General features: G+C 41.3%; 1 long non-coding RNA gene across 1 annotated transcript in view; it reads right to left on the bottom strand.

The window, feature by feature from the left end:
- Window positions 1–15,165, bottom strand: part of LOC142056187 (uncharacterized) — a 140,676-nt gene that overhangs the window by 88,284 nt on the left and 37,227 nt on the right. The gene's annotated exons all lie outside the window — the stretch shown is intronic.

Below are 15,165 nucleotides of genomic sequence, written 5' to 3'. Positions count from 1 at the left end.
TCGCAGCTGACAGGAGTGAAAATGATCTCAGTCGTTTCATGTTTCCATAGGGAAAGTAGAGCTTGAAAGGACACTGAAAGCAGAAGTGAATAAAGGCAGATGGCCATCCTTTGTAAAAGATGCAATTATCATCAGAATATCTTGTACTTTCCATTGTTTTGTATAAAGAAAGTTACTCTAAATTGGCTTTTATCACACTAGGAACTGAGATAAAACAGCCTGATATCAAAGTAGTTCTCTGAAAGAGAGCCTGCAGTGATAGCTAAATATAATAAAATAAAAATCACTGAACGTAAAGACTTCTCTAGCATATTATAAGAGGAAGAAAGCTGTAGGAAAGCAAGAGACTATTTATCTATTTATAGTTTATCAGGTGCTACTGAACTAAAAATTAATTCAAACCATAAAAAGTTTTCCAGCAAGGTAATATTTTCCACATAATGCTTTATTGGCTTCCCTTTTCTGTATTTTCCTAGGCACAAGTTTCGTCTTCAAGTGATATTCCCTGTCATTTACATTCATGAAAACTTTTAGAGAAATGCACTGTATGACTGTTCCAGTGTTCCACAGATAAACGTAAATGAAGTGTCGTGCTGTCACTGCACACAGATTAGTATTTACATGAATAATATTTTATTATGAAAAGCCTGGTTTATCATAAGTGACTGTATAAAGGCTGCTGTATAGCTACGCTTAAAGGCAATTTTCATATCACACACGTTAGCATTGCGGAAGAATGTTTATTTTAATGGTCTCTGCATATCTTCAGCCGTATGTGACTCAAACGTACAACTGTTTCTGCAGGTGTCAGAACCAAGAGCTGAGCTGTCCCGGGCCTTTATGATGGTCCTGGCGTTTGGTTATTTATTTATCTAGCATACAAGAGACTGACCCTCACCTGGCTCTGCCCTGTGAGGACAGCTGAGAAAACATTTCCTTGTCCATCTTGTCTGACTGGACGAGCCGTTGTCCAGGTGAGGAGTGTCAGTCACTGTGTGACTGAAATAATCCACAATGAATTTCCTTGCAATGTAACAGTCAGTCTAAAACCTCTTTACCAAAGGAAAAGACAAGTTAATGGGTCCTGAAATATGTGTGCTTAGATTAAAAAAATCTACCACATATTAACACCTCCACAATACTCAGGCTTCTAATGTGTATCTGCTTTTATCTAACTTCTAAAGCCTTTGAAGACTGAGGAACCGAGTAAGAGGAAATCATTTATAGTTAAAAGAAATATGATAAAAGTATCCAATAATACTAATGAATTCCTTATTTTAAAAAGCAAACTTCACATCTTTTGTCAAAGAAATCTGATTGTTAGCCAGCTTTCTCCTAATACACAGGATTATTCCTGTGAAAAAGTAATATAGCTCTACCAGTGATCCCAACCATACTCAACAGGAAGGCTTTTGTTTTAAAATTACAGGTTTCACTATCTGGGGGCTCTTTTAAAGCACCACAGGTCAGGCTCCAAAGAAAACAGATGACATGAAACATTCTTTTCCTCTTATTCATAGTGAATAGTTGAAGAGTTTTCAGTTGACCAGTAAAACACTGTGACACTAAGTTACAAAACAAACATTTAAAAAGATGTCCCTCTCCTCAAGACAAGAATAGTAAAAAAAAAGTACTTTTTGTCTTTTCTATTAATAATATGGGGCCATTTCACAGATTCAAGGGCATACTTGCAAAAGGAAACATTGATTAGAGAGCTGAAAGGACCAGAATGTGGTCACAGTGGGCTTTTAGGGATTAGCAGCTATGTCTTTTTGGAAAGAAATTTCACTCTTTTTGACAACTGAGCTTTACAGAAATGGATTAAAGATGACACATCTCCGATATTGTATCTAATGGAAAACAAAGTGCCTATTCTTAAACCAATAGGGAATATTTGTCACATATATAAATGCTGTATTCTTCTACCCTCTGGTTTACATCATCGCTTTGCAGAAGGTTCTCTGCATTTGGACTTGTGCGCCTTTCATTCTAACTCTTAATTATTTACCTATTAGAGCTTTGTTATACCAGTGATGTCACACCGTTAACCAATTCCAGCCCCTGTTGCCATTTTTAGATATCCTTCCAATAGCCACGTGAAGCACGATGCCATATTCAGAGGCTTACCAAACATCCCCACCTTAATCCAGTTGCAGAGCACAGAGCTGAATCTAGAAGCAGTGAATTGCAATACTCTTCATGAGTATTAACTTCATGAGCCTTAACTTCAAAATGACTCTCCTTGCTTCCTTTGCTCCTAACCTCTGCAGGGCTAAAGCCATTCAGGGACTTCTCTCTGCAAAAATACGGGTGTAATTCCTCCAGGTTTGCACCAGTGTCTTACTATTAAACCATAAATCTGTAACAATAGAAGCTACAACACTCCCACGTACATGTTTGATATGTTTTCTTATTCAAAGGGCCTCGACAGGTGAAAGGATGATGGATATTGTGCTTATATGGATACAGGGACAAAGTGAACAGGGCCGTAGTAATCTGAAAGCTGGTGCCTACTCAGGGGCTCAGTGCCTTGGGCACATATCCCAGGAGAGGACAGTGCAATAAAGATTTACGGCAATCTAATAAAGGCACTGCTGATCTTGATTATGGATCTGAACTTAAATAAACAGGTAATCTATTCTGATCACATGAAAATATTGCTGGAAACTATACCTCAAACATTTTTGAACTTGGTTGGGAAATACCAATTTCAGAATAATTCTCGCTCACACACTCTAAGCATGACAGTCTTGCACAGAATAATGCAAGTTACACAGGGGATCACTACATGCCCTGTTATTATATGTAGTTACTTGTCTTCATTTTTTCTCAGGGAAATTAAGTGCTTTTCCTACCAGAGGTGTGGTGGTAGATTTTCCTGCCCTTACGAACTGCAATACCAAATCCTTAGGGGAGACACAAGATTCTGAGCATGTCAAAGCACGAGAGCTTCACAGAATCATTCAGAAATCATTCACAGATGGGAGATAACGGTCTCCACAGGCTGCCCTGCTCCAGTGCTGTTGGCCCTGAGCCCGCACTGGACCAAAGCCCACCACAGCCACTGCTTCTCCCTCAGAGTCCCTTTGTTCAGGGGCCATGGCCCTGGCCAGCAGTTTCAGCGCACAAGTCCTCTTTGGACTGCTCAAGAGCTGAAGTGTCACAAGCCACACAGCTGCCTGCTAGGAGGTGTGCTGCTCCTGCAAGGTCAGGATGCTGAAACCAGATGCAAGATGGGCTTAGCCATCTAAATGAGCAGCCTGCTAAACAGTTTTTCATCCTTGAGCAAGCTGCTGATGTTTGCTTCTCATCCCTTAGGCAACTTTTGTGGTCCTTCCCAGCCTGTGCTTTGTTAAGGCTCACATCTGACTCACTCTCAGTGGTAGAGGACTGCCCAGACAAACAGAAGTAAGCACAGCAGCCATTGACATCAAACACTTAGAAAAATGACTACTTTTATTTACTGGCAAACGGTTTATATAAGAGCACTAAATCTGGGAACGTGCAACAGGCAATATGGGGCAATCTTGCCTACTGCAGTTCTGAGGCCTTGGCACTGCAGACGAATATATCATTCAAAAGGAATATCTAAGCAAGAAAAGGAAATACGTTGTGTAATCACATTGTTGTGTTGTAATTATATGTGAATAACACATTATAAAACATGTTGACAAGATCCCCAGTTCTCAACAGCCCTTCGAGCAGTCACTTTTCAGATATCATTGAGCAAACAGAATGAAAATCAAATCCTTCAGTGCCCACAAATATATGGTTGACACATACAATCAATAGGCAGTTACAAAGAGAGAAAAACTGCAGGAGTTTTCTTTTTGGAGATACAGAGTGGGGGGAGAAACTTTGTTCCCCCCCTTCAGCAGAGAAAATAAAATTGATTCATTGGTTACAGTGCAAGGAGATGAGCATCTCCAGCAGCAATTAAGGGCACAAGCAAGGTCATGACACATAAAATTTCAAGCAGCAGCAGACAGGACTGGCTAAAATGACAGCCATTTTAACTGCAATTGTCGATAAAATGGTCACATTAAGAGGCAGGCTGAAGGATGGTCAAAAGGGCAGGCTGGTAGAGAAAACATAAAAAATGTCCTCTGTCACAACAAATGTCTGCAGACGGGCCTTCTCCTGATGCTGTCCTGATGAGGAGAACGATGGAAAACTCAGGGCAAGTAGGGGTCCTGATGTCTTGATCTCAGGCAAACCCTGTAGGACTTGCCAGTTGAAGGTTAGTGGCACCAAAAGCCATGCCTGGCATTTCTATTACTTCTAGAGCTTCTAAGGAATTTTCCTGCAACGTTTTCTCTCCTTCATCCCCAAAGGATATACTATATGCCTTTATGTTGCAGAAAAACATTCTAGAGCCCCAAGAAATGAAAGCCATCTGTTCTTTGAAAGTAAAGTGCCTCATCTAGGATTTTTTTTTTTGGTTTAGTTTTTTTTTTTCCTTTTTCTAATTAATACAAGTAATCTATCAGCTTGCTCGCATTTCACACATAGCTGAAATACTAAGCATTTCAGCATAAGCTAGGAGAGAAAAAGTTCAATTAATCCAAAATCACTGGTGTTTTTTTTTCCTTCCATTTTTGATTAATGGAAAGTGTTGAATATTTATGTTTACACCAGGAATCAAAATGTACTACTTCCCACTGGGGACCCCCCTGTCCAAATCTCCTTTTTAGGAATGAGTTGCTTACAGTGCTTCTTACCCTCAAACCAAACTTCATTGCTAGTTACTGTAAATTATAAGTGCAAGGGACAGCATTCCCATCTTTTCAGAGCAAGAACCAGCTGGGCTGAATGCTGCAAACTGGAAAGCAGTGTTTGATTTTCCCAGCAGAAGCATCCTCTGACTGCTCTGTACATGGAAGTCTGACATAGCTTGAACTGAGAGTGAACCAAACCTGATGCTTCAAACCACTGAAAAGTCAAAAGCAGCAGCGGGAAGATTCAGCATGCTGCCAAGGGGGAAGCAAATGTAGCTGGAAAGCTCTAACCTTTTCTTTAACAAACGTAACTTGGGGTAAGAATATCAGGGGAAAAAGGGTGTACCATAAACGAGACTTATTGTACACCCAGACTTTTGCTCTGAAAATGGGCTACCCTTATACTTGAAATGGGAGTGTAGATATGGGGCCAGTGTCCAGGTTGTTCCATCCATGGGATGTATGTGGGAGAGAAGCGGATGAGAAACAGACTGCCTCTCTCCTCAGCTCCAGTTTAAGTGCTGGAGTTTGCCACTAGCATGAGCTCACTCTCTGGGAGGAAGCAGAGGGTCTGACAGAGCAGAGGGTCTCTGAGACCCCCTGGCTCCCAGAGATAACCCGGTGGTGCAATGGGTCACACTTTTCCCCATACCTTGCTTGGCGCTTCAGCCCCAAGAGGCTTCTCGTAATGTCACCAGTCTGCCTGACTCCAAAGCGACCTCAGGGCAAGAAGGGCCAAAGTTACCAGAGACACCAAAGCATCCCCTGATGAGTGTTATAGCAAGCCTCAGCACCCCAAGTGAGCTAATAGCCTTGAAGCCCCACGTTCCCCCGCCCTCGACAGTGCCATAGTGCATTCCTCCAAAACAAAAGCTGCCTATAGTTGCAGATGGCCATTGTAATCTCCCTGAGTGACATAAATAAAATAGATGGATGCAGGCAGACTAATGATCTACTCTAGGACGCTTGGTTATGATGCATTGAAAAGAACAGCTGGTTGTCAGCAACATATTTACCAGGAATTTAAAAGACAACAACAGCCATATAATCCAGAGGATTTAATGACAGAGTGGAATGAATGCTGAATAAATGCTCCTTTTGATAAACTCACAAACATTTGGGGGACGCAACAGTGATTTATATTCTTCTGGGAGAAATAAACAAATTAATGATTTCATGGCCTTGTGGAATCAGAATTTTGTAAATGTGAATTTCTGTGTACTTTCAGATTAACCTTTCCTTTCTTGGTATTAGAAAGAAACAAAACATGGAATTTTCAACTTGCAAGAAGCTCCAGATTTTTGGTATTCACTTCGCTTGTTGTTCTGCCTTCCCTAAATCAAGTGAGAAAAATTGTTGCATAATCAAAATGTATTGTGCAAGAGAATTTCGAACCTGGTATACAGTAAAACCATGAAACGACCATACCAAAATATTGTGGTTTAACCCCACCTGGCAGCTAAGCCCCACACAGCCGCTCATCCACTCCCCCCTGGTGGGACGGGGGAGAGAATCAGAAGGGTAAAAGTGAGAAAACTCATGGGTTGAGATAAAGACAGTTTAACAGGTAAAGCAAAAGCTGTGCTCACAAGCAAAGCAAAACAAGGAATTCATTCACTCCTTCCCATGGGCAGGCAGGTGCTCAGCCATCTCCAGGAAAGCAGGGCTCCATCACGCGTAACGGTTACTTGGGAAGACAAACGCCATAACTCTGAATGTCCCCTCTTCTTCCTTCTTCCCCCAGCTGTATATGCTGAGCATGACGCCATATGGTGTGGGATGTCCCTTTGGTCAGTTGGGTCAACTGTCCCGGCTGTGCCCCCTCCCAGCTCCTTGTGCACCCCCAGCCTGCTCACTGGTGGGGTGGGGTGAGGGGCAGAGAAGGCGGCCTTGGCTCTGTGTAAGCACTGCTCACCAGTAACTAAATCATCCCTGTATTGTCAACAGTTTTCAGCACAAATCCAGAACATAACCCCATACAAGATACTGTGAAGAAAGTTAACTCTACCCCAGCCAAAATCAGCACACAAAATTTTACCTTTGTGGATGTCAAAAATGTTTGAGTAAAAAGTTTAGTTTTCATAGTGTCAAAATATTTCCTAGCAACATGGTAGAATCGCTGCAGTTGACATTGCAGAGTATGACAGTTGCATTTAAAAATAACATATCATCCAAACTAATCCAAATAGGCAGTACTAGTGATGGGTAAAATGAAACTATTAAAAAAAAAAAGTGCTCTGTCTGAATGCGTCTATTGGATAAATTTTACAGAATTTTCAGATATCAACAAAAGAGCAGTTTCCAACAAAAATTGTTCCACAGAATGGCTTTGGTCATCTCCAAGGAATGTGCTGGTAACTGAAGTTACAAAGTGCATGAGCCTCTGGCCCTACCTGCTCTCAGGCATTGGGCCTCTTGCATCTGTTCTCCCCAGTCCTCATATTTCCACACTCTCCAAAGACACAGCGATGGGCAACACGACACAGCCTCTCCTGGCTGCAGCAGCAACAGCAATGCACCGAGCACTGTCAGCTCCCAGCTCGTTGAACCCGAGCATGCAGAAGTTGCTCCCTCCAGTAAGGCAAACCATAAGGTTCAAGACTGGGAAGAAGCACCTTGTTACGTCAGCAGTTTAGGGTGCGAGGGGATGCACTGTGAATCACGGCCATCACATTCAGCATATCAGATGTCTCCAACCCAGCAGTAAGAGTTCTCTCTCCTGTCCCGCCCTGTGGGTGCTGGCAGGATTTGAAGCACAACCCATACGGACCCCCTGGCCAAATCAGGCTCTAGGGAGGATTTCCCCTCCTGCACACGTGACTTGGTGTGGGGGATGGTACCATCCAGATGGCTCTCAGGGGCCTGCTATGGGCCAGGAAGCCCTAGATACGTAACACCACAAATCAGACATTGCTGAAATGCTGGCAGGACTCTCAGACATGATCAACAGGTAGAGGACCCTACTATTTACTGACAAAATCTTTTTCTTACTTCTTAGAATAAAAAGATGTTGCTGTCTTTTGCTGAAGTCTTTCCTGCAGTGCAGCTCCTTTCATCCTGCCTCATCATCAGACACAAACCTTCAGCTGTAAACGTGCAGCATTTTTACTGTGCTGTCATTGCTACCACTGTGCTGAAGGTAGTTATTCTGTGCCCTGACTAACTGCTACCAGCATTGTTATTAATCTGCATTACACAAATATTCAGAGCTCTCTGGTCGCTATCCTGAGCCGAGATTCAGGAATGTACTGAACCGCAAGTAGACTGCAAGCCCCACACAGATCCATGGGCCAGGACTTTGGCAGCCCTCAGTCCCTGATGTTTAACACTGAAAGCAGTATTAAAACTCTTTCCCTGCCCACAATATTCAGCTATGTGAAAAGGCCATTCTTCTGGCATTGGCAAGAAGTTCACGAACTCAGCAGGGGAATAGTGTTGCAAGTTCACCAGGGTGCCTGCTTCTCTTTCTGTTGGGTGCTGAAGGAAGCCATGATCCATATTTCCTAGCACATGCTCTGTTCCCCCAGACGGCTCACAGCCTCTTTCCGTTTCCCATGCTTGGACTAGTTTTGCTTATTAGTTGCTACATTAGCACCTGAAGCAAAGATCGAAACATTGTTGTGCTAGATGCTGTAAGCAAAAATAAAAAGGAGAACAATCCCTACTCCCCTCTGAGCATGAGGGAAGGCAACAAATCCAACAAGGTATGAGGGCGATAAGTCTTGAGTTATGGAGGATGATGTGGAAAGAAAAAAATCCTTCTAGATTTTCATTACCAAACTCATTTGAGATAAACTGGAGGGACTATAATTTCTTGGAGGGGAAATGAACTTCGTACAGTTAAGTCTGTGCTGCCAAAAGCAAAAGATAAGAATGACCTTTGCTTTTAATGTATTTGTCTTTCCATATCCGTTCATAGACAGTGAACCCAGCCTATTAGCACCATTGGTCTAACACTAAAAGTCAATTTGATTTAACCATACTTGCTGGCACTGCAAACTGCCTGACTCACTCAATTAGAAAAGAGACATTATCTCAGGTGTTGCCTAGAATCTAGCTGCTCCCTTGCCTTTTTAATGTACCAGGGATTCTGCTTTAATTCAATGTTCTGTAATCACCTGGGTTTAAATCAATCCAGGGTTGTCAAAAGCATATGGGATCAAATGAAAATGTGAAATTTAAAACACAAATAACCATTGAAGGCAGATCTTAACTGCTAACGCTATATCATTACGGCAAAGTTGATGTCATTTACAGCAACATTAAAGCAAGTGTTATTAAGAGAAAATGAGGCATTTGTCAATGAGTGTTTTTAGTGTCATTGAAGGTCTCAGAATTAACACACTTGCAATATTTTGACTAAAACAAGCTCATTCAAAGGCTCTTTCTAGCACATTAGCATCTCGTTAGACTTTGAGGATGTTTTGGATCTTCCTTCCTTAACTAGTAAAGGAAGAAATCAAATTCCAGTAAGAATGGTACAAAACTGTGGAAGTGTATCATTTGCTGTTGCGCGTACACTTTGAGATAAAAGTACTCAGAACAGAAAGATTAGCCTTTTGCCAGAAAGGATAAAACTTTATTTCCATGGTCCTAAAAGGAAATATGAACCAAATTCTGATATCCCCAACCATTATTGAAGACTTTTTGATTATATTAATTACCCATTACCTTTTATAGGGCAATTTCTCCAGTGAGAATGCACCCGCTGAGATTAGAGGTCTGTCTCCAGCATCATAAAGTTAAAACAAGCTGCCAGTGAAAATCACAGATGGGTATACATTTATTGTGAAAGCACCTTTCGAATATTCAATTGCAGGAGGAAACTTCTGAAAACCTGAGTTGTTTGCAGAGTCCTTAAAAAACATATTCCTCTGTCTCTTCTCCTCCAGACACCTATAGTGTCTTGTACATCTGGATATCTCAGTACAGCAACACACACGGGAAACCCCACCTACTGCACACTATACCAAGAAGGACAGACAGATTTCCCCCTGCATGGACAGACATCTGGATTTTGCTCCCAAATACTCGTGCATCACAGGCACCCTTCCTGGGTCCTCTTGTTTTCTCCTCTACTGCCTCCATTCCCAAATCCTTGTGTTTCCCACTCTCTTTAATACAACATTTCTGGACACAGCTGCCTCAGGAAGATGACATTTCTGTAGTACACTCCAGGGGGACTTTCTTAACACAAAAAAGCAGGTTTAAAAATTAATGTCTGGTTCTGGCTGTCCACCTTGTGGTGTTCCTAATAAAAGCCCCTGTTTCACCCAGACTACATCCCTACTAAACATTACAAATAGAAATGTGATGATGTCAGGGAAAGGCTCATGAGCACATGGAAGGTTTGGGGGCAGCCTGGTCCAGAGCAGAGCACAAGGCTATGGCCAGGCTGCATCACATGAAGGGCCCCGCTGACATGGCATCTTGTCTTCTAAGGCATCCAGACAGGATGACAGAGGAGGGACACCATGACAAAGCGATTGCATATGCCTCAGTGCTGTGACTCAGCAGGGGTGTCTATGTGGGCAGAAGCTGACAGGCTCAGTGTACAATCCAAAGAACCAAACCCAAAGTATTGCTGGGGCAGAAAACACGTCACAGCAATAGCACATATGCCCAGGCAAATACGCCCTGCTTAAAAGATCTGCATCTTGCGGGCTACAGTTGGCATACATATCCAATTCAGAGCACAGCAAGAGAAACAAACTGTAGTCTTATTTGGGGGTTTCACACCTATTTACCTGGTGTTAACCAAGATATACACCCCTAACCATTGTATACATTCATTCGCATACAAAGCCGTCTTTCTGCTATGCTGAAGTATGTGAAAAGGAACTGCAAGTTTCTTTCCCAAATGGTCTGCATTCATGCTAAATTATATTTTCAGGTCTTAGGCAGCTTGTGTCAAGTAGCCAGGGCTGGCATCCTCATTTACTGAAGTCCACATGTGATTAGATACAGAGAGGCTATGAGAATGCCCCTCCAGTTGGCTTACAGACAGGGTGAGATGAAAGAAAAATGCATAAAGACAGGTAATAAGAACAAATGCTTTAACTTATAAAAGACTGTGATATAAACAGAATTGTGCTGAAATGCACTTTGAGCAGGCTTTACCCTGCCACTGCGAGTGCCAACCCTTTCGGCTGAGGAAGGTCTGGCTCTGTGGCTTATTGCTCAATTATGAAGTTAATCAAAGAACTAATTGAGCTTGGTCAGCTTGGTCTTTTGAGCCTTTTCTTATGGATTAACTTTTATTAGAGCTAACAGAGGACATAGGGAAGGCTGTAAAGGGCAAGGAGGTGATAAGCCTGGTATGTGAGAGGAATGATAGTAGTATGGCATATTTGTGAAGACAAAATGGGGATGATTTATTAAAGATGCCATTAAAAGTGAACTTGCATTATTGGATGTGGGCTTTGAAATTAAGGCACATGATTAAGTTATGTGGAAAAACAGCAACGAGTTACAGTTCTTGACACTTTCATGCTATTTTTTTCTCTGAGACTAATATGGAGAAAAAAATTGTTCTATACTTCAGAGAAATTAGAATATTTAATCTTTTAAAATTGTTCTGGAGAGAACATATTCTGCAAATGTCTTAGCTCATACTAGGTAATGATGAGCAAGCTAAAAAGAATTTCATGCTTTCTAAAATATAAATGTAAGGCAGCATGCTTTTCTCCTTCCCATGATCATCCAAGGCCACAATTGCCTTCCTTTTGGCTGTCTAAATAATATTTTCTTGATGAAAAGTAAAGTGCTCATGGGAACACCCATCACATAGTTACAGAGGAAGAAACTACCTTATTTAATGCACAGCAGCCAGGATTCAAAGGGGAAATATCAGAATTGAAGGTGCTCCCTGGCTATATGATTTTTCTTCATTTCTGGTATGAGATGAAAGCTACTGACTGGGAAATACAAGGCTAGTGTAAAGTTCAGAGTGAGGTGTTCAGGTGCATGCATTCACTTCTGAAGGGTGATGCAAAATAGGCCACTTTGGTTACCCCGATTCCTTCCTCCCAGGAGAGAAAAGTATAATTTTCCACATAAGACAACTAGGGGAGACCCTGATTCTCCCCAAGTTCAGGGAACAGTTCTTGCTAGCTCTGTGCAAAAATATAAACCCAGCAAGGCATAGGTGCAGGATGATAAAAGAAAAGATAAGTTTGTCTCTTGAGAATGAACTAAGAGTGTTTGTCTTACTTAGCTTAGCAAAGTGGAGGCCAAGAGAGATGTGATTGAGCTCTATAAATACATCGGGGTAAGCATCAGGGAGCCAGAAGAGCAATTTAAGCTAAAGAACAATGTTGGCACGAGAACAAATGAGCATTAATTGGCACGAATAAATTTTGTCTGGGAAGCTGAGGGTGCTTTCTAGCTATTTGAGGAGTGATTGCCTGGAAGAGCCTTCCAGTGGGTGAAGAAAAAGCAAAAATAATAAAAAAAAAAACCAACAACAAAAAGCAAACATTAAGGAGATTTAAGGTAAAGGTTGATGCAGGTCTGACTGGGATGAGACAGCATGGCCATCTGTGATAGCAGCAGACAGAATTTAAGTGATCCTTTCCTGCCCTACTTTTCCATGTTCATTTTCTTGGTAGGATTACCATTTACAGAAACTACTCTGCTTTGCAGTCTAGGATGTTATTGATGCTTTCAAAGAAATGTAAAGACGTCCTAGGAGTGCAGATGCTTGCCTTGGTGATATAAAGCCTCTGGATTTTGAACCAAATCACATGCTCCTGCACAGTATGAGAGTACGCCTGCCACAACTTGTATGATTTGCTTAAAGTTAAATCTTTGCATGGTACAAAGCAGTGGTCCTAAGATGCTAATGTCACAAACAGAAATATAGAGCAAAAGACACAGCCCTTTATTCTTTAATTAGCTCACACAGTTCTTTGGCCATATCGTACATCAAGCCTGGCCATAAAAATGGCAATTTTATAGTGCGTAAAAAAAAGAATGAAATGATTCACAGAGATTGAAGATCCATTTACAGCAAACATATATGCCTTTCTGAGTACAAGAGATTTCTAACAGATACATTACTGTGACCCATAAAACTACTGCGATAACTTATTTACTGTAACTTCGGGTGACATTGTCACAGATTAATGGTTTTATAAAAAGTATAGGTGCATCAGGTGATCATATTGTTCTTGAAGGGATTTTTTTGGTCAGATGTGTGATATTGGTGTGTAGTGAATGGCCATTGCAATTGCTTGATGTCCATTATTTTGTCTACCTATTGTTAGTATATAAAAGGAGTGGATGAACACCAGAATAATCTGGGAAATTTAAGGCAAACCTAATTAGAGTATTTCTTGCCAAAACTTTTTACCCTGAAAACTTGAAAGACAAGATATAAATGTAACATAAATGTGACCAATTTGAAAAAAAAAAAAAAAGATAAAATTTAAAATGAAGATAGGAATAAGAATTAAATGCTGTAATCTCTGAAGAGAACCAGCAATCAAAGTCTCATATCCTCATATTGTGCCAGATAATGAAACATTAAGCTGGAGATAATAAGATTTCTTTCCACTGGATAGTCTTCAGCATAGTTAAACCTATGAACGAACAACTGAAGTGTTTTATATAAGCGAAAGGTTATATGTCAAGGATTCTGAGGGGTGAAAAAAACCCAACCCTGCCTATTTACTACAAGCTAGCTAGAACTCACATGACTCCCTCTCTGTTAAAATCGTGCCATAATTAAATGTTTTTTAGGAAAGCTTCACCACTGTGCACTGATGGGGCTGGGGATGCATTGGACACTTTTTACCTAGCTTCCCTAAGGAAACAAAGACTAGGTAATTGTGCTGTATGTATGTGTACATGTATGCCTTCATCCTCCCCAGTAAATGTAAAAATTTCCATAAAATGTGTCAAAAAGGCAGAGATCTTAAAGACAGTAAATTCCTAAAAACATTGACAGAACTGGGAAAGCTAATAAAGAGAGATATATTAGCAGCTTCCCACTGAAGGAACAGATGGGGATGAGTCGCCCCCATCAGCCTCCAAGAAGCCAACACTGGCACAAAAAGTCATCGGGAACCAAGCTAAATTCATCCCACCACAGATGGAGCTGCCAGGTCTTTAACATGCCAGTGAGGTGCAATAACACTGGCAAATTACTGTCCTGGCTGTCTATGGTACTGGATTTCTGTGGTCATTCACCTGAGGGGTTTTACATTTGGAGCTGCAAGGAGGGGATGAGTCCCTTGTGCCAGCTATGGAGCAGAATGAAAAAAATTATCTTTACACTGTAAAGAGAAGTGCAGAAAGGAAGTATTTCAGCTGGCACCTTACAAAATCCTATGGGACCGAGACAAGCGCAATTCAGTGAAACACAGCTCCCTGCCTCCTTGAACTTCACATGGAAATCCAAGACAACAATCTTAGTAAAAGCTGCAAAATGCAACATGGGAATTACATACACAGCCTTTGTGGATCAATTCAAATATCTACAGAGTGAGCTTCTACCTCTGAGCTTGAGAGGAAAAGGCCATTGCAGAAGAACATAGAGGACAACACAGGCAGAGCACCCATTCCCCTGGGACCCCCTCCCACCTTCTTGCAGCGTAGACACTTGCATCCCACAAGTTACAAGTGGGCTACTGCATGTAATATCTACCAATGATCCTCTTTCTTGTCAATATCTTTAATCTCTTTTTCCCCTGATCCTTCTTTTTGACAGATGTTTGCTTGCTTTTACAAAACTAGCATAGCTGTTTTGCCAATTTTCAAAAATGCCATTGAAACAACAAATCATAGAATCATAGAATGACTCATGGAATGGTTTGGGTTGGAAGGGACCTTTAGAGGTCATCTAGTCCAACCCCCCTACAGTGAGCAGGGACAAACCATCAATGCTGTAACACCATGCTGTGTAACAGCAACCTGCTGTAAAATGAATGAAAAGAGAACAGTCTTTTGCACTATTTTTGAAAGTGCATTAAATTGCTAACGCAATGAGATGACCAGTGTTTTCTCATGGAATAGTTTTTGAATGGATGTTCTCTTTTTACATGTTTATGAATCCCTATGCTCCCTTTAACTACCACAATTATTCACAGAGCATCTCTTCTTCATCCCAGATTACAAAATCCCATCGATTAATTTTTTTCCTTCATCCATATTTTGCATGATCCCTTTTGTAGACAAATTGTGGAGGGGCATACTTGGTCATATAACCAACATCAAAGTCAGAGACAGTAGGACCTAGGTTGATTTTTATTTTCTAAAAAAAGATGAAGATAGTACAAGCTGGATGGGGAGGCATCACTGAAGTGCAGTTTGGGAGTTAACCCCCCAAACCACTGTAACATACAAGATCAGACACGGAGTGTGGCAGCACAGAACGCAACATCTGGATTAGAGCATGGGATGCCAACATAAGTAACATCATATCACAGACAAATAATTTGCTATT

The sequence above is a fragment of the Phalacrocorax aristotelis genome, chromosome 4, assembly GCF_949628215.1.
Source record: "Phalacrocorax aristotelis chromosome 4, bGulAri2.1, whole genome shotgun sequence".
Classification (NCBI taxonomy): domain Eukaryota; kingdom Metazoa; phylum Chordata; class Aves; order Suliformes; family Phalacrocoracidae; genus Phalacrocorax; species Phalacrocorax aristotelis.
This window is presented reverse-complemented; position numbering and strand designations above follow the sequence as displayed.